Raw genomic sequence first — 27392 nt, 5'->3', positions numbered from 1 at the left:
ACGATACCATCTCTATTAAATGTCATGCAACACTATAAGAGTATTGTTGATCCTAATTATTTTTAATATTATAAAATAGGAAGAGTGTTTGTGTGAGAAACATTGGAATCGAGAACACGAGAGGGAAGTGTGAACAACCAAACTCTGACTGGTGATCTAATTAACACCATCGTGTGTCATTTTGGGAGACGGAATCAATAAACAATACCGTGAAAGCACCCTCAACACCTGTTCGGTTCCAGTAAATAGAAGGGAAAATTGGGGGAGGGAGGGAAATATGGGTTTGCGAGGGTGGCAACCCTGACGAGGGCGCCACTCAGAGCTCAGTAGCATCGAGCATTGTTACAGTGCGGGTGTCTGTGACGTCATCGGTGTGCAGGCAGTGCTGACTTGTAGTGGTGAGTGTAGTGCGTGCTGCGTGGATACTGGTAAGGCGCGATCATATATATTATGTTATGTGTTGAATTGTAAGTAGTGCCTGCACCAACAGACCAAAACGCCGTGGTATCTGTGCTCCATATTGGTTCGAAGCGGAATGTAGGTTAGCATTCACCGTGGGTGATATATGTTTATAAGTTTTGGGCTTTATTTTCTATAAATTAAGTAATTTTAAACTACAGTAATAATGCGTTAAATTACAATCTTTTGCACAATGATTTTTTTATACGATACTCTACTTGTCAATTTTCTTAAATCTTTCTGTCAATTTAAAAACATCTCTATCTACATTTATTTTTTTGTCTTTAAATGTAAGCGAAATCAAATTTTAAGGCAAAATAAAAGGGTTTTTTCAATTATTATAAAACGGAAGAAAATTTTAAATAAAAATAATAATAATTGAGGTCGTACCAACATTTTATTTTTGCTAATATTATTACTCAAGTTAATATTAATTTAAAAATACAGAAACCATTACATTATCATATTAAAGAGAATAATTATTTCGGCATAGAAAACACTTGATTTTTATTTAGTTGGATTATATCAGACAGGTTTTGTATCTTTGTTTAAATATTTTTCAATTGCTATTGGAGCTTTACTTATTCCCAGCCATGTATCACCAATAATAACCAAACTTTTTAGGCAAATAATTGTAATTTGAAAGGCGTTTTTTAGAACATAGTTCACAGTGTCTTGTTAACATTAATTACCAATCATTAAATGTATTTATATGTTTGTATTGTTTACAACACTATAAACATGTTTATACTTCAAACTAAAATAATTTATCTATACAATTTGTTCTTGATATTGGTACAATTTAATATTCTGAAAAAATCTAACTTAAAAGCACCTTTCTGGGATTCATCCCTCACCTAGAAAAGACCTTTTGGCCAGTCTGTGGTAAGTGCTATATTTTAGGACAAAAAATGTTTTTATAGTTTAATAGAGTTTAACTCAATCACAGTTCAACGATTAATTGGTTGAATCAGCTTACATGTTTTTTGTTAGAATATTTATTCTTTTAGATTCCATCATTTCCTGCGGTAGAAACTTAAACAGTCAAATCTTTCCCTAACTTCGCAACTGCATTAACTGCAGTTTAACTGCAACTGCAGTTTTGAATTTTTCTGTACTCTACTCAACTAACAACATTATACAAGATGTTCTCTTAAAAAGTAAGTACACTATTTGACAATACTAAAAATATTGCAGAGAACAGTTTGTTTGAAAAATGCAGACGAAACTTTTAAATACTAAATAAAATAAATTCGTAGTTCCTCACTTAAAAAAAGTCAAACACATTTTTTACAAATTATAAGTTTTTTTTGACGTCAGTATTGTCTTCAACTTCGGCCCTAATTGTTTTTGTCGTAGACCTATGTAAACTATCATCAATTAATAGCCAATCACGAATTGCCCAAACATACTGGTCAGGAATGGCCTGACAAACTGTTTGGCCTTATACAGGGTTAGGCAAAAGTCTGGAATCCCCCAGTTAACTTTTTAACGCGTTGCAGTAGGAAAACCAAACTCGGCACATATTTACAACATAAGAAATCGCACTTTTTCATCAAAGTTACAAATTTCCCCGGCCCCCAATTGGTGTATTTGGGGGCAGCCCCAAATTTCCAAATGGAAACACCTATCATGTGACCCCTCATTTTAAAGCGTATATCAAAAGAAATTAAATGGCGCAAACCAGAGGTCAATATCACACCACTAATCAAAATGGCAACCATTTGATTAGGGGTGCGATATTGACCTCTAGTTTGCGCCATTTAATTTGTCTTGAGAAACCCTTTAAAATGAGGGTTCACATGACAGGTGTTTACATTTGAAAATTTGGCCCTGCCCCCTTAATACATCGTTTTGGGGGCCGGAAGCAAGTTTTAAGTTTAATGAAAAAGTGATTTTTTTTAACATGTGCCGGGTTTGGTTTTCCCGCTGCTACACGTTATTAAGTTCACTGGGGGTGTGCAGACTTTATCTTGCTTGCTCATCTTAAATTAAAATTGTTGCCAATTTGATTAGGGGTGTGATATTGACCTCTGAATTGCGCAATTCAATTCTCCTTGATAAACCCTTTAAAATGAGGGGTCACATGATGGGTGTTTACATTTGAAAATTTGGGACTGTCCCCAAAATACCCCATTTTGGGGGCTGGGGCAAAGCTGTAACTTTTATGAAAAAGTTTAATTTCTTATGTTGTAAATATGTGCCGAGTTTGGTTTTCCTACGGCAAACGCGTTAAAAAGTTAACTGGGGAGTTCCAGACCTTTGCCTAACCCTGTATACTAATATTTAATCCGTTGACAATTCTTAGTAGTGTTTGATCAAACCAAAATCAAAAATAAAAAAAAAATGCAAGTCACTTGTCCAAATGATTTATAAATGGGTGGAGTTTTGAAAGTAATCTGTGAACAGTATAGAAGTGGGTCAGTAAAATAAAGTTACGAAATTGGGGTAAAGCGCCCAAAGCATGCAAGTACTTTGCGAAATTGATATTGATATTGGAGTTTTCTTGAATGCTTTGTATCACTATAATGTCTCTTAAATGTAATGTAACTAACAATACGTTATACTCTGTTTCCGTAGTATCATTTGTACAGTCAAACGATTTGGTTGTTTTAATAGGAAAGTTAAAAAATTCCAGTTTTCAAATCTTGAATGAAGAGACGTATACTGTTATTAAATAACTATTATAATTATCCTTATTAATTTCACCATGCGAGTAGTTTAATAAATGACACTAATACATTGAAATAATAATTTCGCATTCCATTCAGAATTTAAATCCATGGTAGTGTCAGGCGTAAGGTAAATTCATAATTAGTCAATTATCAATGTAAGACTATAGTGGTTTTGAAAATAATTAGTAGATTGCTTAGTGGTTTTAGTTAATGAATTTCAGCCATTCGATTTAATAAACCGTTATATTTAACATCAGCAGTTAAGCGATTTGAAAAAAAAAACACACAATTCGTACTAAGTATTTTACTAGCGCAATTTCATTTATCCCGTAATAGTTATTTTTATTATATCATAAACATGAAATGTGATGAATCTGAGATGCATACAGACTGTGTAGACGGTTTAAGCAAACCCTCTTCCTCTAATCTTGACTGGGGATCACGGAGGTCTGCAATCTGCCGTCTGTTTCAAAGTGAGCAAAGGCAAATCATCGCCCCGAGCCCGTCAAACCCTTGCTGGATCTTAGTATTCACCCGACACCCGGTCTCTCTCAAATCCAATATCTTGATGAAAATCTGTTTGAAAACTTGATAAGAAAAATTGACAGGAAGTCTCTTTTTCTAAATACGGATTATTCGTACGCTGGAGGCAATTTCAATTTGTAATAAAATGTGGAATCACATTTGGTTTACCATCATTTTAAATATTGAAATCAACACGTAACACATATAACACAAGCGTGTTAAAATATTAATAGGAAGGGACTTCTACATTTTCAGGGGTTTCAGAAAATGGAAATAGCATTGGTTACGGTCAGAAATTTGACGGTTTTCCTGTTTAATATTTCCCTTCATTAAGGAACGTTTCGCATTGCCGTAAATTTTCTCACAGTTAAGTAAAAAATTTTAACCGTATCTAGCTTAAATAAGTGGAAGGAAGATATTATTATTCTAACCAATAGAACAGAAAAATACACCTACATTCACATGAAAAGGATAATAGACTAAGGCGTCTGTCATATCAAATAGATTTCTTTCACGGAGTATTAAAAAAAGTAATAAAACTGAATAAAACTACAAATTGACAGGTAATATTTTTATTTTTTATTTATTTATTATTTATTTTATGATCGAAAGAAGACTTTGTTACTAGAGGTTTGGTGGGAAAAGTCTAGGTCTAGGTTATTGGGCCAGGAAACCGAAGTACAGTAAGCGTTCCAGTTATAATGCAATATCAATATCAATTTCCTGGAGTACTAGCGTGTTCCAGGCTCTTACGCCGACTTCGAAACTTTATTTTACAGACCCACTTTCAAATTATATGAGGTTAAGATAGCTAGTGTTCCTTATATTTTAAACCATAAGGATATTTTGTTGGATTTTTAAATATTATTAAAGATAAATTGTAGTTTATAAAGATAATCTTATATTCTACAGTATATTGGCAGTGATAGTTAGACAAAGATAAATTATATTTAATACGCAAGAACTTAAGTGTGGATTTGATAGCGAATAATACAAATAGTTAACATTTTATGTTGTATTTAAATTTTGTTTACAAAAAATATATTAAACATTTGTTAAAATAAGAACAATAAATGAAAATAGCAAAATTTAAATTTGTCCCTTTTGAGGAATAATAATTATTTCATAACAGATTTTAGAAAAAATATTACCTCAACTTTTATGTTAGCTTACAAAAACATGAGATTGCAGATTTCACTGAAAGCAACGAGGAGATTGTTAACCTTGTTAAAGATAGCGGAAGAGATGTTACATTCTTCAAACAACAAGAGGTATGTGGATATACCCAGCTCCCCCTCTATTTTACAAGTAGTACCCTATTCAGTTTTATATAATATGAACTAAAATCTAATTTATCTCAAACTGTTGATCGTCGCTATCTCACCAATATAGCTACAGGGCGATTACCGATAAACGCATGTTTTTAAAATAACGAGTATTCAGGCAATTCAGAGAAAAAAATATATTTATGAGTGGAAAAACAGTGTACACAATATGCAATTTCAGAGTATAATTACTTAGGATTTAGTGTTTGAAAATTACATCTCTAAGGTGGTCGCCTTCTGCTTGGATACAGTGTTGAAGGCGTTCCTTAAAACTTGCTACGGATTTTCCTAACATGTCCGTAGGAATGGCGTAGATTTCCTGACGAATAGCTTCTTTAAGTTCCTGTAATGTTTGAGGTTTGTTTATGTAAACTCTAGATAAAAAAAACCCATAGAAAGAAATCTGGAATTGTACGAGTATTATCCGGTGAGTGAGAAGGGCAAGTGATATCACCAAAACGTGTGAAAACTCTTGTAGGGAATGTTTGATGAAGGAATTCCATACCAAGCAGAAGGTGACCATATTAGAGATGTAATTTTTAAACACTAAACTGTAAGTAGTTTTATTTTGAAATTGCATATTGTGTACACTGATTTTCCTTTCATAAATACATTTTTTTCTCTGAATTGCCTGAGTACTCGTTATTTGAAAACCATGCGTTTCTCGGTAATCACCCTGTATATACCTATATAAAACAAAATCTCATACGGTGCAGATTATTTTTGAAATGGTGTAAATAATCAGAACATTATACGTTTACAAGATGTCTACAACCTAAAAGATTTTCAAAAACTTATTTTATCTTAAAAATTTAAACATTTTTAACATTGAAAAAATGGCGCAATCACTTTACTCCTTGAATTTCAACGTCATTTATTGTTCAACTGTTTTAAAAACATTCATTTAAGTCTTAGTTATTTATCACTGTCTACTTTTGCATGCTGGAGATTAAATAGATGCTGGATATGAGTACCCTTTATTACGTAATGATGAATTAAAAATCAAATTCTCTTCATCCCAATTTGATATTATGTTACAATAAAATGTAAAACGTGTGTTTTTTAGGAGCAATAAATATTGTGCTAAATTCTAAGTCCATACGTATAGGTACGAGGAAGGTGGGTCAAAGTTGCAGATGGGATTGTAACATTTTCAGTTCACTCAGTCAATGACACACACAGGTTCTGACACGTCGTCCTCTTGATGGATTGATAAAACTCGATTACCGAATCATCAGTCTTATATTGCTGTTAAATCAGTGAAGTGTTGCAACTACCTAATCTCTTGCGGCATGTTAGTGTGGTCATTGTAGATTGAATGACAACTAGTGTGTGCAGTACCACTACTAAAAGGCAAACTACAAACTTGACATAAACATAAACAACAAAATGAATGTGTTGCTGTCATAAAGTAAAATTTGTTGGGTTTTAAACGTGAGTGTCAAAATTCTTCCTAGTTTGTGTTTTTGCCAAGTGTTTTATACTTTTTGCCAAATTAATACACATTATCTATTTGATAGTGTACGAATGTCTGAGTAAATATACTTAAATTTAAGTTTAAACATAAATAGCTATTATTGTCAATTTTGTTTAACACCCTTGTTAAAAATATTTAATAATTTGTTTTATTGATTTATGTTAGTTTGTAAATAAAAATTACTTAAAAAATGATTATTTGTATTCTTCAAGAGTAGTGCCTACTTAAATTAAAGTTCCGAGTTATGGAAATAGGAAGAATTAATTTAATCTTTTTCCAGACACATGGCCACATCAATACGGAATAGGATCCGATAGCATAACAGATTAAATGACAGGAGGGATTTAAAATTCAGATCTATAATCCAGACTTTTACTTACTATCGGATTTTAATACCTATGTCAGAAGGTTGGCTGCTATTTCATATGATAAAATGGGTTGAAGGATTTAAACCGGAATGTTATATGAAATGAGAAGAAATTATATGGATATATTACGAAAAAATTAGATTGAATTGATTGATTTGAATTGCCAGCACATTTTTTTCAAATTTACCAAGTGCGTACGCTAATATTTGTACGCTAACTTCATGGACCTCTGTATTGGTATAAAGGTAAATTTGAGAGAAATTCGAGGGGATTCCTATAAAAGTGAATTATCTATAGTGTTATACCTATTTATAGTTTTAAATCGATTTATTTAATAAGCAAAATTCTAAAACCATTAGTAGTCATCACTGTTAATTTATAATTATCCTTAAAAGGGTACGCAGTCTAAATAGTCCCGTGCAGAAAAGGTTTGTTTTACTTATTGTTGGTCAGTTGTAATATTTAAATAAGTATGATGAAAAATGTCACATTTTGAAGTAATATTTCCGTTAACAGGTGAACATGAAACTGTAACCACTAAAAGCCTCTTTGGAATTGCAGGAGTGCTGTTAACCTTGTTATAAATAACGGAAGAGATTTTACATTCCTCAAAGAATGAAGGGCATGTGGAAATACCTGTCTCTCACTCTATTTTACAAAGTATTCAGTTACATATAAATTTGAAATGAATATTTTCTCCGAAACAAAAAATAATTATATTACAACTTAATTGAATTGGTCCACAATTTCATAACTTATTTTTATTTAAATGCCAGATGTTTCATCCTCTCAGCACGTTTACTTTTGACTATTCTTGATGTTTTGGATTAAAATCTGTAATTTGAGTGATTAATTTCCAGTTTCAACCCGTTTTTATTTTTATTTTCTCCCCCTGGTACATATGGAGAAAGCATGGTTTAGTCAAAATTTTTTGGTTTGAGTTTTGAGTGGATATATCCATTTTGGTTCCCCCTGAACCCAAAAAAAGTGGTTTTCGAAGTGATGTCTGTGTGTGTGTATGTGTGGATGTGTACAGAACTACTGACCACACCTGTTGTCCGATTTTGATGAAATTTGGTATGTAGGGTATTCATGGTATCTCTAGGTCTTTTTTTATTTTTTTCTTAAACTTTTTAACGGTGATTTTTGCATAAAACCCATAAAATAACGGAAAAAGCAGATTTTATTAAAAATGGCCCAAAACGATCTTGATACAAATGTATTATTTTATAGTCCTTTAAATTCTGAACAAAATGGTACAAATCCCATTTCCGTAAATAGTCAGGTTGGGTAGCAGAGAGTTCTGGCAGAGAGGCTGCAATTTTAGGTGGTTATAGTATACATGTTTCTGAACCTAAAACCGCCCAGACCCCAATTTTTAAGGACCTCGGTCGTCCGTAATGACGTCATCAAAATGGCGGCCGTAAGAGGATGCTGGGTCCCCATGAATTGGCTATAATGACCGAATGCCTAAACCGATTTTCATGAAATTTGGCACACAAGTGCTTGAATACATTATCTCGGCCTGGGTTGAAAATGGTCAAGTTTCATCAAGTCATTTCAAAATGGCGGCTGTTCAAAACTAAACAAAATTATGAGGAAAATAATTGTGAATTGTTTTATACAGGGTGAGTTTTAAATGAGTTCCCCCCATACTTTTTTATACATTTCTTAAGCTATCAACTTTAAACCATGTCAGATCATTCTAGTGTAGTAAGTACTTCATTTTGACTGGGTTTAAATTTTTGGCCGCCATCTTGGATCCGCCATTTTGGATAAAAAGTTATTTTTTCAAATGTAAAGGTAGGGTTGTGACCCTTCGTTTCAAACAAGACTTTTACGCTAAATACGATGCTGCAATCCGTTTAAAAGAATGTTGATCCATTCTAAAGTTATGAGAACTTTTTATAACGTTATTTTTAGTCCATTATAACATTGTGCATTTACAAACTAAGGCCATAATCTCAAAATAGTGCTAGATAAAGATAAGTGGACACCACCATTCATTGTTGACCTATTTTCACTCAGTTATGACGGATGTATTTTTTTCAGCCGCCATCTTGGATCCGCCATTTTGAAGTGTGATAAATTATTTTAAATATGAAGGTGGTGTTGTGACCCATCATTGTGAACTACTTATTTATGTTGAATTCAATGCCGCAATCCGTTTTTCATTGTCATATTTGGTTTTTGAAATATTGACATTTTAAATCAAAATAATTGTTATATTTTATCAAGAAAGCTTGATAACAAAAAACGGATAAAATAAAACCAAGTCAAAATGAAGTACTCGCTACTCTACAATTATCTGACCTGGTTCGGAGTTGATATCATAAGAAATGTATAAAAAAGTAGAGGGGGGGGGAACTCATTTGAAACTCACCCTGTATAAAACAATTCACAATTAATTATTTTCCTCATAATTTTGTTTAGTTTTGAACAGCCGCCATTTTGAAATGACTTTGATGAAACTTGACCATTTTCAACCCAGGCCGAGATAATGTATTCAAGCACTTGTGTGCCAAATTTCATGAAAATCGGTTCAGGCATTCGGTCATTATAGCCAATTCATGGGGACCCAGCATCCTCTTACGGCCGCCATTTTGATGACGTCATTACGGACGACCGAGGTCCTTAAAAATTGGGGTCTGGGCGGTTTTAGGTTCAGAAACTTGTATACTATAACCACCTAAAATTGCAGCCTCTCTGCCAGAACTGAAATATTCTGCCATCATATGCAGCTTTTAGACCCCACTAAAAGTGTTAATTTCCCACAAAATAATAAAAAATCTGATTTTATTAATAACGAAGGTTATCAAAACAAAATAATTATACAAAAATAAACTATAAAATTAATTTGTTATGGTCCTTATAATTCTAAACAATATAGGGCCACCCCCAAATTGCTGTAACAATTACGGTTCAAAAGTTATTGCATCTTTTGTGAATATAAACTATCATAGTTACTCCTACCCATGATAAAGGTTCTTGACAAGCTTTTGGGAGAAAGTATGTGTCAGATTGCTGATACCGATATTTTATTTGTCTTATTAAAATTCTCTAAAACATATTAACAACATAATTTAACAAATGTGTTGCATCTTCGCTGGTTGCATCAACAGTATTTACGATTACACCGTTAATTTGTTTTTAATATTCTTAAGAACATGAGAAATGTGACTCGAATAAATTGACTTCTATATCAGACACGATTCTACATATGTATAAACTACAGATGTGATAACATCTTTAGTTCAGTCAGTCAATGACACAAACAGGTTCAGACACGTCTCGCTCATGATAGATGGATCAAACTCGATTACTGAGTCATCAATCATATATTGGTGATAAATCATTAGGTCGTCCAACTACTTGGGAACCATTCCATAGTACCTTTGTTATTGAACTATATATACCTACGACTTAAACGATATAGCTGTTAAATTATGTAACCATGTGATTGTTGTGTTTATTGAAAGGCTCGTTTACATTCCTGTCTACTAACCTTACTAATGGTATAAATAATAGTAAAGGTTTATTAAAAAAATTTGGAGTTGTGGGCAAATAATGGATTTTGACCCAGTAATTAAATAAAGTACCACTAAATCTGCATTCAAACTGAACACCTTGTTAAAGGCTTTTTGTATATGAAATTGTAAACCGTGCTTTATAGATAACGTAGTACTGTTATTATAAATAAGCCTGCAATATTTACCGCCTGTTAGGTTGTCAGCTAAAACATAAAATAAATTCAACTGTACAGTAAAATAACAGAAACATAAACAAAATTATATATGACATTAATTTAATTATACAACCACGAGAGGTGTCTCAAATTGATTACGGAAAAACAGCTTAACGTACAAGGAGGAAATAAAAATATTTGCCACTAAATCGAAGTACTATCACAAAATTCATTCTTTAATATATCCGACGGACTGTTGCTGATGCGGGATACGTTCACCCAGTGTAAAGACTTATCTGACTGGAGGGGTTTAACCTATAATCCGGGCTTTACTCTCTGTTGTATTTTTATTAAAGCCAGAATGTCATTTTTCGCCTTTTTTCAACCGTTGCAAGGGACTTATGTTTTACAATGGAATAAGGTAGCTCGCAGTTGTATTCAGTGACTGAACTTTAGTGAATTTGACGTATACATAACTGTATAACACAAGTACTGTATAACACGTTTCATTATATATTTGATCGAAGGTATTAAACCTCTAATGAAGTTTAAAATATTTTTAGTAAAAAAAATCGCTACTGCAATTGTTGTAATGGTATTATAATATATACAAAAGTGTGACTTTTACAAAGCTTTAAAGTAATTGGTTACTAAAAACCCATCCATATAGTTTTATTTTATGATATAATTCAAGCAAAGATAATGTGAATTGACCTTTGACATAAGTTCATTGATGTTATTTTAATGACATTAAATATGATGTTTAAATAACTACTTATAGAACCATACATAAGTCTAAGGTATGATTTGTTTAAAAAGAAGAATAGTTTGAAATATTTATAATTATGTACTATAAATGACGTATAATATCAGCTTAAAAAGTAAACGTACTTAACTGTGTGATCCTCAATATAGGTTATTTACAATTCTTAGGCCTATTTAATAACCGATTTATTTACATTATTCAATGGCTTCAAAGTCGAAGAGTTTTCCGGTTTCCTTTATGAGAGCAATGCAAGACTTAGTCTTGATAGATATTGGAAGATACGTAACTCTTGACAAATAATTTGATCATGTAGATACTTCCAGCTTTGTTTCCTCTGTATAAACAATACGTAACTACATCCATACCGGTGTAATAATGAATTATAACATCATTAATTAGGAAACCCATATTTAAATATTTTATATTAACTCTCTTCTTGGTTTACTGTATAAAACCACGTTAATTTTACAATGTGAAAAAATAATAAACTGCAAGCAATATTTTCAGTTCTCATTTTTTTATTGAAAGCGTAATAAAATATTTTTTTAACAACCAAAGAAGTTGAAGTTTTAGAGCTTAATCATTTAATTTTTGTATAGGGTGTTTTTTTGGTAGTAGAGATAAGAATATTGTCTTTGCCCTTCTACACAGAGAATATCAATTGATTTCGTACTTTTCATATAAGGACTCATGAATTAAGTTAAACGCATTGTGTTATAATATGTCATAGAAAGTAGCCATTATCTACAGCAATGTGCTACGTTGAAGTCTGACGACCACTTGTGGCGATTTAAACAATCTGGACGATAAGTTTACTAATTATTAGTATATTTATTTAGAGATATAGGACTTTGGAGAACAAAATAAATGCAAGGTAATACATTGTGAGATTCGATGAGTAATAATTATGATTTTGAGTTATGTATAATCATCTATTTTTGAGAAACAACAGCAAGAATTTTAGCTTGTAACATAATAAAGTTGTTCGTGATTTGGTGAGGTATTTAAGTTGTGGTGCATACAGTGACCTGATTAGTTTATTCAGATAATGTTTAATTAAGAAACAATTTCATGTCATTAGAATTTTACTAATTAAACAGTGCTTTAACGTTATATCATACATTGATAATAATAATTTATTTACCTACCACAGTTATTTAATACCGTATTACATATGCAACCGTTTGATTGCATTAGGTTTCTGTCGGTATTTTTTACTTAACTCTTTTACAAAAAGCTTTTAAGATTTACCTACCTTCGTATTTCAAATGTATTCGAGTAGACCTTAGAAAACCAAGCGCACCCTTTTGCAAACCTCGATAAAAGCAGGGGGAGTTTTTAAAGATGTTAAAGCCAGCAAAAGAGACGTTACATTCTGTTTACAATTTGATTTCTATGGAAACACGGCTGTGTTGGTACTAATGAACTAAGGGGTGGCTTATAAACATAGCGTGTCTTTATATTATGTTCTGGATAAATTAAATAAGTAAAAATATGAAATTTTCCCAAATTTCAACAAAACATTTGAGCTGATTGACGGTCAGCAAGTGATATGTTTGTATTGTTTGATACTATAGTAAAAAAAACAATTACCAAATTTAGTATACCACGTATAAGTTTTAATAAATACTAATTTTTAATCAATTACTTTTAAAGTGCACTATTGCTACGCCACATCCTGTTTTATACTTCTTAAAGCCTCGCGTATACATACATACAGTGCTACAACAAAATGCATACACATAATGACAATGCCTATACAGTACTTTAAATCAGCAATATCCTGATTAACTGAGTTTGGTGTACTGAGTTTGGTAAACATATATTGATTAAACTGGTTAAACTGGCCACAATAATTTACATATATTAATGATTCAAAAGAAACCAATCGAACCTTAACGAATGGACAAACACAAAATTTGCTGATCATATGACGTCGTGACGTAATTCAAAGATTGACCAGAGCAATGCAATTCTAATCATAAACCACATACATTAGAACCACATACAGTCGATAAGTCTATGACGCATACAAAATCTAATCGCAGGACATATTAAGCGTGCTTAGAATGATGATGATGATGATAAGCAATCATCATATTTATGGCAAACTTAAGAAATATAAAGAACATACACACTTATTTTAGATAATTTAATTTTTTAGCTTGGATACAGTATGAGCTGTTAGGATAGTTATTATATCATTATTATACTTCGGTTTTATAAGTACTGTAGTTGTATGGTTTTGATGATAGCATACAAGTTGAAACATGACAATTGAACCAAATGAAACCAACAAAGTGTACTTTCCAATTAAAATATAATCATACATATTGATAAAAACACTTGTAACTATAATTACAATTATAGGAAATCTTTCCAGGAATATACAAATAATAATAAACTGAGACATCAATGTTGCGCTTAGTGCAGATTCAATTCAAATGTACCATTGTAACAATAAATAGATGTAACTCAGTCAATGACACAAACAGGTCCAGACACGTCGTGCTCAAGATAGATGGATCAAACTTGATTATTGGATCATCAATCATATTGGTGATAGCTCATGGCATTGCTGAAGTTTTACTTACCTATTTGTAACTAAGCTATCATGCTTTTGATTCCTTTTGTAAAGTTTTATTCGAGACCTAGACGTACACATTTACAACAGCAAACCCTTTGAATACCATTTAATAAAACATTAAAATACACTAATTTCGCTACAACTTTTTAAACCATAAAGATACCAAAAACATTAAATACCCTACAAAAATCGTAGCTAATTTTAAGGGCTACAATTTGGTTTGTAATGAAACCCATGTTGCCATTTGAAAATCTTGAGATAACAGCTTTTCAAACTTCAAAAAGTTTGAAAATGCGTAACATAAGCAAAAAGTTAGGGAACGAGTTGAAAACCAGAGTTTTTTGAAATCTCATTTAGCAATTAAAGTGTTATCAAAATTTGAACCCCCCCACGAAATTCCACCTCTTTGAAAAGTAATTCAAAGGTATATTTTTTGTACGTTTTTGAACACCCTGTAAATAGGGATGAAGATAATTTAAAGTTTTCTCCACTAAAATACTCAGGACTCAAAAACTGTTAAAATGAGGTATAACACGACCCCCGTTACATTTGAAGATTTCCCAAAAACCACCCCCACCCCCAAAATCTTGGGGTCAAATAGGGGGTTCCAGTTGCAATTAGGTTTCTATTTGCTTTCATATTGGAGCTATAGAAGCCGGCCGGGTGGTCTGGGACACTCTGTATAGGTACTTTTCACAGGGGGGGGGGGCACTGTGATCAAAGAAATTCTGAGTTTGGAATATATTTTTATCAAACAGGTTGTACAGGATTAAACTAGCTTTAGGCTGCGATATAAAATGCAAACTTTAACGAAAATGTCATGATTGAGCAGGTGTAATCCGTTCTAAATAGTTTTATATAATATTTAATGGGAACGTTATAGTCTAAACATATTAAATCCACACTGGTTTTGGATTTAAGTACGTAAGTTTAATTTATTAATATTAGGTATTACTAAAATATTAAAGAATAGGTTTACAAAAAAATAAGCAAATTGTGTAGGTTGATCGTTAGATCAACAGGAAACGTCTGTCAGGGTGCACCTGACCTGGACAACTACAATCGTGATTTCCCAGCCATTCTGTCAATTTGGCTAAACGTTATGTGGTTAAATAGCAAAACTGAAATGCAAATCCTTTGAAGATTGAAATACCGTATTCCAACGTAATCCTCCTGGGAAGACTTAGTGGATCACTGACTCTGAGTTACATATTCACGTGGCGAATCTAAACTTGTTAATCCTAAGTAGACATACTATGTGTAGAGAATTTATAAATATGCTCTACAAAAGGATTTACGTGAAAACGTTGATGTTTTAAGTATTTTTGGTGATTTTAACTCCTAAAGACATTATGGAAAGTACCATTAAAAATAAAAACATATATTTTAAGGTGAGCCCAAACTTAGTATTATAATTTTGAACCTATGAATGAAAAAACATTTTTCTGTTTAAATTATTCTATTACTTTTGTCATTACAATTTATTACTTTGTAAAAGTAATAGTTTTGTAATTGGCTCACATTAGTTTTAGCCAGGTGTGTACCTAACTCCTCCATTCTGTATTTTGAATTAACTTCGCACGCAGTTCAGTGGTAATAGATAACAGAACGAGTGTAAATCATGTGACACAACTCTGAACATCAGTTAACGAAACGTTTTTCAATGTTACAAATAATATTATTAGACCAAATCATTAATGTACCGCGATCATTACGTGTATTTATGCAAATTTACCCACTAATTTGATCAGACAAAATGGAGAAACACTGTGTGGTGAAGCATAAAGCTTTGTCCTCACCTCCCAATATTGAATCAATATTGTGATGGTCTGCTATGCCTCTAATGCTGTTCATATAATATAAGCACCTTAGTGGTAAACGACTATTCCTGGTGACCATATAGATAAGATGACTTACATGGATATTGTAGCCGAGGAGTTTATGTAATTCCTAGCAGTTCATTTAAACAAATAAATTTATTTGAGTAGATCATGCGTAAGTTTGCATCCCACTTAGTACGGTGAGTGCAGATCGTATTTTCATGTTTCGTAAAAGGATTTTTCGTTTATAAAGATTTTTACCTACAACAGTTTTTTAAAGTAGCCGTTTCAGTACAGTTCTTAGGATTGAAAAGTATCTCATAACAGCATTGTTTTTAATTTCATAACAGCATAGTTTTACTCATAACGACACGGGTAACGGACCAATGAGGTTCAAGTATTATGATTCGAAATTCAACTAATCAGCTGTTCAAAACCAATTTAATTGTTGATTGGTACAATTAGTGAATTAGTGTCTGATTCCTTGCATCACTGTCAGTGGCAATGAGAGGTTATAAACAAAAACATAACCTCTCATAGAAGTTATGAGTAGTGATTTTTAGTAATTGAAACACCGTCGTAGGTAAAGTAGTGTACGCAACTCGCGTAAATAGTGTTAACGACACTCGTAGAAGTTTTTAAGGCACTCGCCAAGGCACCTTAAATTTTCTACTCGTGTCGTTAACACTATCTTTACGCAATCGTGGCTTAAACTACTATTACCTACGACCGTTTTTTTAAGTAGTCGTTTCAGATCAGTTCTTAGAATTCTTGTAAAGGTTTCCCATATTAGCATTGTTTACTTTCATAACAGCATAGTTTTACTCACAAAAACACGGTTGATAATTGTAAATGAAGTTCAAGGATTGAGAGAGAAGGAGTAAAATTGTAATGATTCAAACTTCAACTAATCAGCTGTTCAGGCCAATTTAATTGTTGAGTGGTGCAATTACTGTAGTGTTTGGTAAAATGTTTCGCTGCATCACTGTCAGCCAAATTAAATTGCCACAATGAGAGGTTGTAATGAAAACATAACCTCTCTTGGAAGTTTTGAGTAGTGATTTTAAATAATTAAAATACTGTCGTAGGTAAAGTGTTGTACGCAACTCATACTCGTAGAAGTTATAAAATTTTCTACTCGTGTCGTTAACACTATCTTTACTCAATCGTTGCGTAAAATAATATCAAAGGTTAAGCTTATAGACCAGCTTTTTTTTAGCATATTCTGAATCTATTTTTTTCAAAATTATTAATTTTGCATAATTTATGCTGGAATTTATGAAGATTGAATTATACCAGTTGGAGATATTGGACCAGTAGTATGAATTGTGTCACATATTGAATTTAACATTTCAAATAATGATTATGTACTTATTTTACAGTGGATATTTATGCAATTATAATGTGTAAAACAAATACTGGTTGTTCAAAGGATTAATAGCTTACCATTTCATGAATTACTCAAAGTTTTATCATCAAAATACCATGTTCTACATATGGTTAATAGTATTAACAACTTTCTACAGTTTAGTTTTTTCACAATTGTTTCCAAGGGTTTCCATTTAAATTGAAAATATGACCTAACATCGAAGTTGTTGACTAGTAGATACGATAGACAAGGCTGGCTAACATTCTTGCATTTCCTAAATTACTCTATAGGGATATTATTATAGAGCAAATTAAAGACAATATGCAGTAATACAGATATAAACATACCAGCTTATGAACTTAGAGAGCAATTTATGGAAATCTTTTCAGGATATCAACGGAATGCAATTTTCATTATCATCCATTTGATAAATTTTTGTTTATGTTAGTTGGAATTCTTCTATGACATATTTTAATTTGAACTGTTTGTGAATGTATTGAAAATAAAACAACAATAAAAATAGTTTAACAAAAAATGTATCGATCATTGAAGCCTTTTATTGATCTTATTAGTTTGAGAGACAAATATTGAGACTCCGAGAAATGAAACTTCTAGTTTGAGAACCACTCATGCAAACGAGAACTTTGAGGGAAACGTCAAACTGGGTGAAGAACTAAATAAAGTGTTTATTGTTCTCAAAGCTTACACTCGTCTGCTTGTTTCTTCTTTGACGAGGAAAGTAAAAGCTGATGTTTAAACTAAGTTAATCATTAGGGAAATTCTCTAAAATATTCAACCACAGTCGTCTTTAACATAAAATTAAACAAAATTTATCTAGCTCTTATATGCATAAAAGTTGTAGTCATGTCCAATTAGTATTGTGAACTGGTGCTTGTAAGGCGGAATTAGCTTTTGTCTTGGCTGGAAAAATATATTTAGATGAGTTCAATGATTTATTAGTGTTTTAACAACAGCAATGAAATGAAATGAAATAAATTCTGTCACCACTCTTCCTTCTTAATTAAAATCATATTCATTGTTAACTTTCAATGTACTACTGTAAAAATATACTAACAGTGTTTATAATGAGGTATAAAAAAGTGAATCTAGTATTATATTTCATAATAAGATGTATGTTACTCGAAAATTTACTTAAGATGCTTCAATTTCTTTGTATGAACCAAGCAGATACCAGATGTAACTGTTGTACGTTAATAATAAATACAGTGCCTGAAAGAACGTTATTCATACCTATCCCGAAGTTTCACCCTTAAACTGTTAAATAATATCCAGTGTCAGTAATCGTTAAGTCTACTCAAAGTATTCATCGCGTCACCTACATGTCACCCGTCAGTATACATACATATAATATGGAGGAACAAAGTATGTTAGAGGAACACATTATTGTCTGTAAAGAAATATAAAATGTATTTGTTCTAATTTCTGGTATTTTATTATTATTTATTCTTTCTTAGCTATACGATTCTTTTTACACGTCTTAAAATCATATTAAAATAATGTGTTTAAAGGAACATTTTTTTTTACACGAAACAGAAGATTTCTTTACCTTCAAACACACCTAGCACATTACAAGATAACATCTATAATAGTGAAATAACAGTTTTCCTGCTTGGAATCAGAAAGTCAATACATCGTGAGCTTAGCAGCTTTGGCAACAAATGAGCCTGATGACACCCAAATATTTATCTTCCCATAAAGTCGAGTGGTTATAGTGCTCGCCTTCAAATCTGAAGGTCACTGGTTTGTATCCAAGCAAGAGCGTTTCCAGACCCAGATGCCATTTTTCATTGTGCTATGAATTAATGATGCTGACAAAAAGTTCAACGTTAGATAATAAAAAGACCACGCGTTGGATAAAAAAACAAACCTATGATTCCTCCACTCACTACTAATTGATTTATTGGACTCTAAAATAACTCGTTTAAACAGACAGTGTAAATCATAAACACACTCGTAAGTATTCTGTACGGAAATAGTATATTTTACTACTAGTCGACTCGCATGTAAAACACTATCTCACCCCGAAATGGGACTTCCGTGACGAGTATTGAACGATAATTTTTATCACGATGAAAAAAACTAATTCACCAAACTGAAGGCTTAAACCGGGAACCAGTTGTAACTTTGTTGATGTCAGGCAAAGTATTGTTTGTGTAGTAAAAGTAATGTTTACGTCAGGAAAATACAGCTAATCACTATTTGTTTTTCGTATATGGAAATTGAAGATTTTCGAAGATATCAGCTGTATGGAAATGGGATATTTTCGAATACAGAGTGATGAAAATAACTGTACAATAAGATAAACTTATTGTCCTTCAATATAAAATAGCATTGAACCATAATAATTTCCGATGCTGAAAACCAAAAACTTGTTTAGGTTAGAATCCAGACGATACAGCACTAGTTTTAGAAAAAACCGAGTTTACTAAACGATAAATTGGTTACACCGCTTTCGTGAATGTATGTCAGCATTTTTCACCGAGCGTCCAATTACTTGACGTTCATAAATATCGTTCTTTATTTGAAACCCAATATAGTTACATGTTAGGTTGATCTTACCAGGGTCTGAACTAGCTATTTAAAGTAATACCACAGTGAGGGGCAATGAATTTAAATACTGTAATATGTAGTATATACTGAAAATCAATACGTGATTATTTTATTTATTTTAATGAGTGATATTTCAAGTGTGTTAGTGATTATTGTAAAACAGATACACAATCCCTTTAATATATTAAAGAATACGCATTACAGAATACTTGAATATAACAGATTTACAATCCCTTTAGTATAATTTATTTTAGGGATTGTAAATATGTTTTACAATGATCACTAATCTATATATATTATACTTATTTAATACGGAAGCAGGTTTTTTGTGACAATTACTCCTCCGAAACTATTGAACCGATTTACATTTTTTTGGTGTAATTGGAAAGAGCGTAACGTGAAGTTGTGCATGAAACTTTCTTTTTGGGGAAATAATTTGAGATTGAGGCCCTGGGGCCCTTTAAAGTTTCGTATTTCTTCATAAGATTAACATGAAAAACAAAAATTGTTATTAAACTCCAGCTGTTGTCAGAAATTAAAAGTGAGAAGAAGAACACGTGTTAATTGTAAACAGTCAATAAGTTTTGCTAATTAAACAGTTTGCTACAAACATTTACTGACTTGGTTGAAATTAACTATTTACTATTTGAATTTGGGTTGGCGTAAATATTACAATGGGAAAAAGCGAGAGATCCTGGATAAATTGATATACTAAAAAGAAAACTGAATCAACACTGTGTTGCATTTCTAAGTAATCATTGAAAGAGCCGATTTGCAAACTATGGAAACATCGAAAAATCATAGAACACCACCAAGAAGAAGAAATAGAAATGATGATTTTTTATTTATTTATAATCGTTATTATGGACAGCCTAATGCGGCTATGAGTAAGGCTATTTATAGAAAACACTAAAAACAAGATCAGCTTTTGAAAAATGATAAGATATTTACAAGAAATATTGATCACATTGATCTGTTATGTAGGCCTAGGTACATCTTGAGTATTTCCATTATCTTTGAGTCGAATCTTTTGAAGTCATCATAAATTATGACTGTTATTTGTTTTAAAATAACGCCTGTAATCCTTAGCAATTGCTCGAATTCGAGCAACAGGGACCCTAGTACACTTGAAATGTTACACATTAAAATAAATAAAACAATCACGCGATGACTTTCAGTAATTACTACATATTACAGTATTTAAATTCATTGCCCCTCACTGTGGTATTACTATAAATAGCTAGTTCAGACCATATTATGGGAATCAATGTATACACAGGACAGAAGATGCGTTTGAATTAGTTGTAATTAAAATAATGAAATTCTATATACAGTATAGTGTAAAGCGAGATTCAATAAGGATTCTAAAGCTTTTAAAAGATAAATTTGCTCAGCCTTTATTAGTGAAAATCTAACTACTAATTGGTAAAACAATCGAATTCCAAATAATTTTGAGTTGTTTGCAAGTCGTAGCTTTGCGTTGGATATTTTCGATCAAAATATTATTACTATGGTACGTATTTAGCATGCTCAATTTCAATTTATATAATAAAAAGATACACAGGTTTCAATTGGGCTTCTATGCTAATAATAATTAAAAAACGTCCGCTGCTCTTTGTTTATTCCACGTTTACGACTATTCTAAAATTTATCAGATTACTACAAAAATATAACTAAAAACTTTTAGATTTTATTCAAAATATGTTTAAAAGAATAGGGTTACGAATAACTTTAAATGCAGTTAGAATAAGGATACCTGAGGTGTGCTGTGCATTTTTAATTAAACACATTGATGAAAAGTCGACGTAGGAACTCAATTGTGCCTGTAAATTGCTAAATATACAACTAACCTCTCAATAACAAATTGAATATGTAAAAATTAGGCTGTGGACATGTACTTTAGAGCTTTACTTAATTCCAAATATTAAACTGTAAACTTCAAACATAATAATTTGCTTAGTTCCTTTTCATGAAAAGTGCATTTTAACGAGAATCAGGATGACAGCGTTCTCAAACTTCACTGTTAAATCTATATGTATTAGCCTATAATAGTTTGTTTTAAAAATATATTTAACTAGACAAATCGATGCTACAGTTGTTTTATAATTTTATAATCAATGAAGACCATTGAAAGGCTTGCCATTTGAAGATCATCCCACTGAAGACCATTTGAAACGATCAATTTGGTGTCTTGCACGGACCGTCAATAAGTTCGTACAAACTGAAAGTTCAATGTGAATATTTTGATAAATTTAATTTGAACGAAATGATGTTGTAGAATGTGGAAGAGAAACAAAAATACATCGCCCTTATATTAAACGACTATGTATGTATAATTAGTTTGGCAACTCTGACCACAACATATTTTGATTAAAGTTTTCCGTTTTAACTTTTCCAATCAAAACTTCTCAGATAGATACTTTTGTGGGAATATATTCTCCGCATATTGTAAAAGAAAGCCACTTATATTTCGATACACAATAGTGACAAAAAAAATATTTGTGGTGATGAATATTTTTAGACAAAGTACTAGGTTTTGTGTTCCTTTGTCCCAATGTCTGGCTTTTATGAACAATATATTGAAGGGAAAACGTCTACAGCTTAACATATATTGTTCTGAAACGATAGCATTGTATACTAGGCTAGCATTAGCTATTATACTAGCATTGTATAATAGGAGGCTAGTCATTTGTTGATTTTCAGGAGGGCGTAAACAAAAATTCTAAAATTTACAGTAAGGAAAAGCTGGGACATTGTTACTTGACAAATCCTTAAGTTGGCTGATCGGATTTATGACAAACTTGAATCCCAAGTACTACCCTAATAGGAATAGGCCTGACTGAGCTTTCCTTACAGTTATCTACCATAAAAGGTATAAACAACAAATAATAATTTCAATTTTAAAACGTTAGACACACCTAAGTACAATGAAAATGACTCTTGTATAATCGTCTAAAAAGTAATTTACAAAAATCATGACTTATTCACTAATTATTATAGTACTTTTATATGATTGTGTATAAGGAAATGGAATTTTGAACCTCGAATAAAGTTTTAAATATTGGTTCTATAATTATAGTTTGGTTAATAGTTTTCATCATTGTGCAATGTAATTCACCACAATAAGAACAAAAACTGTATATGCTCTAAACAAATTGACTGAATAAAATACCACTGTTCTTTTATTGCTAAATGATAATTTAATATTGTTTAATAATTTACAATAATATTTGTAAATAGTTTATAATAATATTATCAAACTATTTTAGCCACGGCTATACAAAATATAAAAGAACAGGTAACGTTCTTCGTAAGAATTTCAATATCGAGACTGACAGTTAAACGATACACGTTGATATTAGAGTTCAATATCCAGAAGTCATTGTTTTATGTTGTCTCAAGTCACCACAACACAGTCAGTCAAACCAACGTCCAGCCACATATCTGTTATAGAACCAACCGAGTAAATCCTATTAATTCACACACAATAGTTGGTACACACAATAGAGTCTGCAATCAAGATCATGTTGGTTTAGCGACTCCACATCCTTTATGAGAGTTATATCTCCGAGATACCTCAATATAGACAAGTTACAGCCTAAAACGTTACAACCTACGTACAGCCACGTCTATATAAATAAAATTACAGTTTCGTCTGTACAAGTTTTGTAAGCAAATCTAAACCAAGAGAAGATTTAAAAAGTTGTGCCTTACATAACGGATTTAATTAATCGCAAGTGCAAAATGTGTAACCATTAATGAAATTAAATACCTAGGCCTCATCCAGGTTGGGAACTGGAGATTCGGTGTGTATTAAATTGTACTCGAGTTTTAATAACGGGGGAAAATACCGTGAATCAGTGTTGAATAGGGCTGGGAAACTTATTTTTTTTTATCGTCGTCACCAAAAGCTTACAAACAAGGTTTCCACTCATTGACGGCAGTAGGGGAAATGAGAGAAAAGTTCAGTCACTTTGGGCGTTTTTTCCCATTAGAATAATATGGGGGTCATTTTTAGCCACTTAAAAAAATCTTTACCTTTTCCTATACGTCCCTATACAAATGTCCTATTCTATTGTCAAATTCCATGAATATTCCCAATACCCATCTATCCCCATATATATTTTCAAAATCACAGACTTGACTGTGCGAGATTTGCACGAGAACTCGAGCGCGCTCCCGACCCGTAGACACTGCCGCGGGCTTGCTTCTCGTCCCGGGTGGTGTAGTATATGTTCGTCCTACTCCTGGATCCAATATACGCTCTTTTGGGAATATCCGTCTCAAAGACCAGAAGCCGTCCCCCGACCACTCCTCCGCTCATGTGGTAAAATAAGTAATTAATCAAGGGTTTAATTAACCATTAACATCATAGAATGGCAAATTAGGATACTTATGATCTGTTCCAGCCAATAATACTTGTATATTTTTGTGATACTTGAATACAGGAGAAAAGAAATCTGTGTGACCGATGTCTAGACACATTCATTATATCACCATCGGTTGAATCATACTATAAGCTCTACTATTGTTACAATAACTAATACCTACAAACATTACCGTGTATATATAACGGTATTATACCCTCTGACCAACCAGATGCAGCAATACAGCCTACTATATGTGTTTGACCAACGTCCAGCCACACATCCATTATAGAATCAACCGAGGGAATCCTATTACCAGGGATCCTGTTAGTATAGCCACTAGTGATACCTCGAATTTGTGATAAGCTATTCTCTGTAATTCCTGCAATTCACCGTAGGCTATGTATAAAAAAAAAATATTTATTGCCCCCCTTTCAATTAGTTCTCTTAGTGAATTTTAATTCACGTATTTTTTGTATAAGTACAGTTTTATATTTACTAAAAGATTTGTTTCTGAAGTAACCAAACTTCATAGTTTCCGCTTATCACAACATACATTAAGTATTATTGTTTTCAAAAATACTTTCAACCAATATTAAATAGCATATTTTAGATTGGAATTCTATCCTTAATAATTTCAGAAATGGTGTTATTTTTTACGTATTAATCTGACAGCTAACTAGATAAGCTTGCTGAAGTTTAAATATTTAGAAAGCGTAAACAAACCCAAAACTGTTTTTTAGGGTGATAAAGCATTATAAAAAGAAAGTATAGGTTTAGAGGTATCTAATAAACTTCTAAATAGTTATAATAATTAGTTATAAAAACCTGCAATTAATTAGTTATAGAGTCTTATGAGGACATATATTTAATTTATAGTCGTAATTGTATGGTCGTTATAGTATTTACAATATTATAACAAATTTTGCAAAATAGTTTTCCTGTTTGGATCCAACAAATCAGTATATCGTTTGCTTAGGAGCTTTGGCAAAAGATTAGCCCGGTTTGACCCAAATACTCATCCTCCTCATTTTGCATTTCTGCTTTTAAAGCATACAAACTCTTTCTATTTTCAACAAATGTTATAATTTATTGTCTTTAACCATAAAGAAGTCGTATATAATACTAGTAAATTTATACACAGATGGAACACTTTTAATCATTTTTTTAATTTTATTCATTATATACAACTTATAGTCCTATATTTGTCCCTTTAAGGACTTACCTTAATACATAATAATATATCATATTAATTGTCCCTTTAAGGACAATTAATACGTTTCCAGGTAATAAATGAGAGCTAATTGGCATTTTAAGACCTGAAAATTGATCAGCTATTACAATATGATCAATAATATTTTTAGGAAAGTTTTAATTTTTGAAAATACTCATTGCGGACAAACCTAAATATTTTAACAGAATATATCAAGATTTCAAAAAACATTATTCTAATTTAACTTATTTTCAAATACATCAGTCTTTATAATTATATTGTCATTGTGCTAGAGTATTATGTGTTGCTTAAGGGAGTTTAAGATTATTTAATAATCAAATAGAATCTAAAATTGGGTTTAATAAGCCAAACATTGGTAACGTTGCGTTGTTACGAGCTCTTAAGTTACAGCTTTATCTTTCAGTATTGACACTAAACTACTGTCACTTCCGTTTCGTATGTGATACGAAAAAGAAAAATTTAATTAAATGTTTAAGCTAAACAGGTGTCAAATAATAAATTTGTATTTTTGTACCAGAATGTGTTCGTAATAGTACTGATTATTACATGCAATATATATGCCACAACTACCAGCTGGACAAGTGAAAGAACGCTATCTAGGCTAGGTAAGAGGATGCGAGTTTCTATGAATCTGATTCTAATGTATAAGCAAATTAAACCACTTTAAAAACAAATGTTATAACATGTCAAAAAGTATTCTATATTAGTAACTAAAACGTTTTTTCTTATAGATTTTTTAAGGGGTGTTACATAATGATAAGACTATTGAAAGCGGGTCCATTCATATTGCTGTTCACTTGAAACCATTGTAACTGGAAGGTGGAGCTCTTACTAAATAAATACAGAGGAGAACAATGTAATATTGATTTATACTCTCGATATTGGTTGGTGCAGGCATTGTAATAGCCTTCTTACTTTTATATCCTGTACATTTAATAGGATGCTTATGTGCTTTTATTATTCTCTTAATACATACTTTGAAACTGTTATCTCAATTTGAATAAAGCACTAACTTGGATAGAATTAAGGGATAAACTAAGGACTTATTATCTTTTAAAACACTGCAATAACTGTATCACTTATCATCCATTATCTTTTATATTATTAAAGTGATAACGTCAAATTTGTTGTCATTGTTTAGGGACATTTACTAAATAAAATGTAGGAATATGGCACATAAAAATAAAGCTTAGAGTGTGTAGGTTTACCGAAAAGTTTTGGCATAAACGATCGTCTTAAGGGCTCCGCCTTATATGCTTCCATAGTTTACTTGATTTGATTAATTAAACGAGAATAGCTCCTTTGGATTCTTTTACTTTAAATGTAAGTGGTGGTTGAAACGTAAGTAGGTCTACACTTTGAGGTTAATTGATTTTTTCAAATTAAGTCTAATAGTTACAGTCTTTTTGAAAACGCGTCGTACTAGGCTGCATAGGAAATATTAAACATCTTATCTGAATATAATTTTTACTATTCATAGTAGTAAAATAATATTTTTTTCTAAAATGAACTAAGGATGTGTAGCTATTTCATAATATGTCAGGTCTACTTGACCACATTATTCTGTTTCACAAAATAGTCGAAGGTTTCACGTACTCTTTCTATCGTGAAGCACGGGTATAGCAGAAGGTGTTAAACTATTCTACGCAACAGCTGTTGATTAGAACACCAATACTCAGATGTATCAACTTTTCCCGTTTTTATCAAAATACTCCATAAATAAGCTCGAGTCATGCTATGTGGCTCTACGAAAAAATCAATGACAACAGGGGCCGTTCTAAACCTAGTTTTACGTCCAATGAGTAAATATTTTCATTCGAATCTAAGATTTTACTAAGTGTCTGAGTTGTATGAACTTGTTGATGCAGAAAGTCACCCTGAGAGGTTTTCATTAAGCAGCAACATTGTTTCAAGAGTCGCTTTTTAATGAAATCTCGCTGATTTTGATTGTCCTACTGCCGTTATTGCAATTTGTTACTGTACATATTTACTGAAATTATTACTGCAAAATGTTTACCTTAATTGTTTAAGTCAGTCAAACCGAGTAGCAAAAGAGTCATTTCGTGAATCATACCACTAAAGGCAAACTAAAACTGTAAAAAATAAGTTTTAACTGTTACAGATTATTTATTTGTATTAGCTATTCATATTTCAATAATGTTTG

At 31.7% G+C, this 27392-nt stretch overlaps 1 long non-coding RNA gene across 2 annotated transcripts in view; it reads left to right on the top strand.

Moving 5' to 3' along the window:
* Positions 1-341: 341 nt before the first annotated feature.
* Positions 342-27392, top strand: part of LOC129004928 (uncharacterized) — a 67120-nt gene continuing 40069 nt past the window's right edge. For both annotated transcript variants that reach the window (XR_008491782.1, XR_008491783.1), the window contains exon 1: positions 342-428. This is a non-coding gene — a long non-coding RNA (uncharacterized LOC129004928). The remainder of the gene's footprint in view (positions 429-27392) is intronic.

This window comes from Macrosteles quadrilineatus, unplaced genomic scaffold, assembly GCF_028750875.1.
Source record: "Macrosteles quadrilineatus isolate MER2022 unplaced genomic scaffold, UCM_ALF_1.0 Scaffold_13__1_contigs__length_4303367, whole genome shotgun sequence".
Lineage (NCBI taxonomy): Eukaryota > Metazoa > Arthropoda > Insecta > Hemiptera > Cicadellidae > Macrosteles > Macrosteles quadrilineatus.
This window is presented reverse-complemented; position numbering and strand designations above follow the sequence as displayed.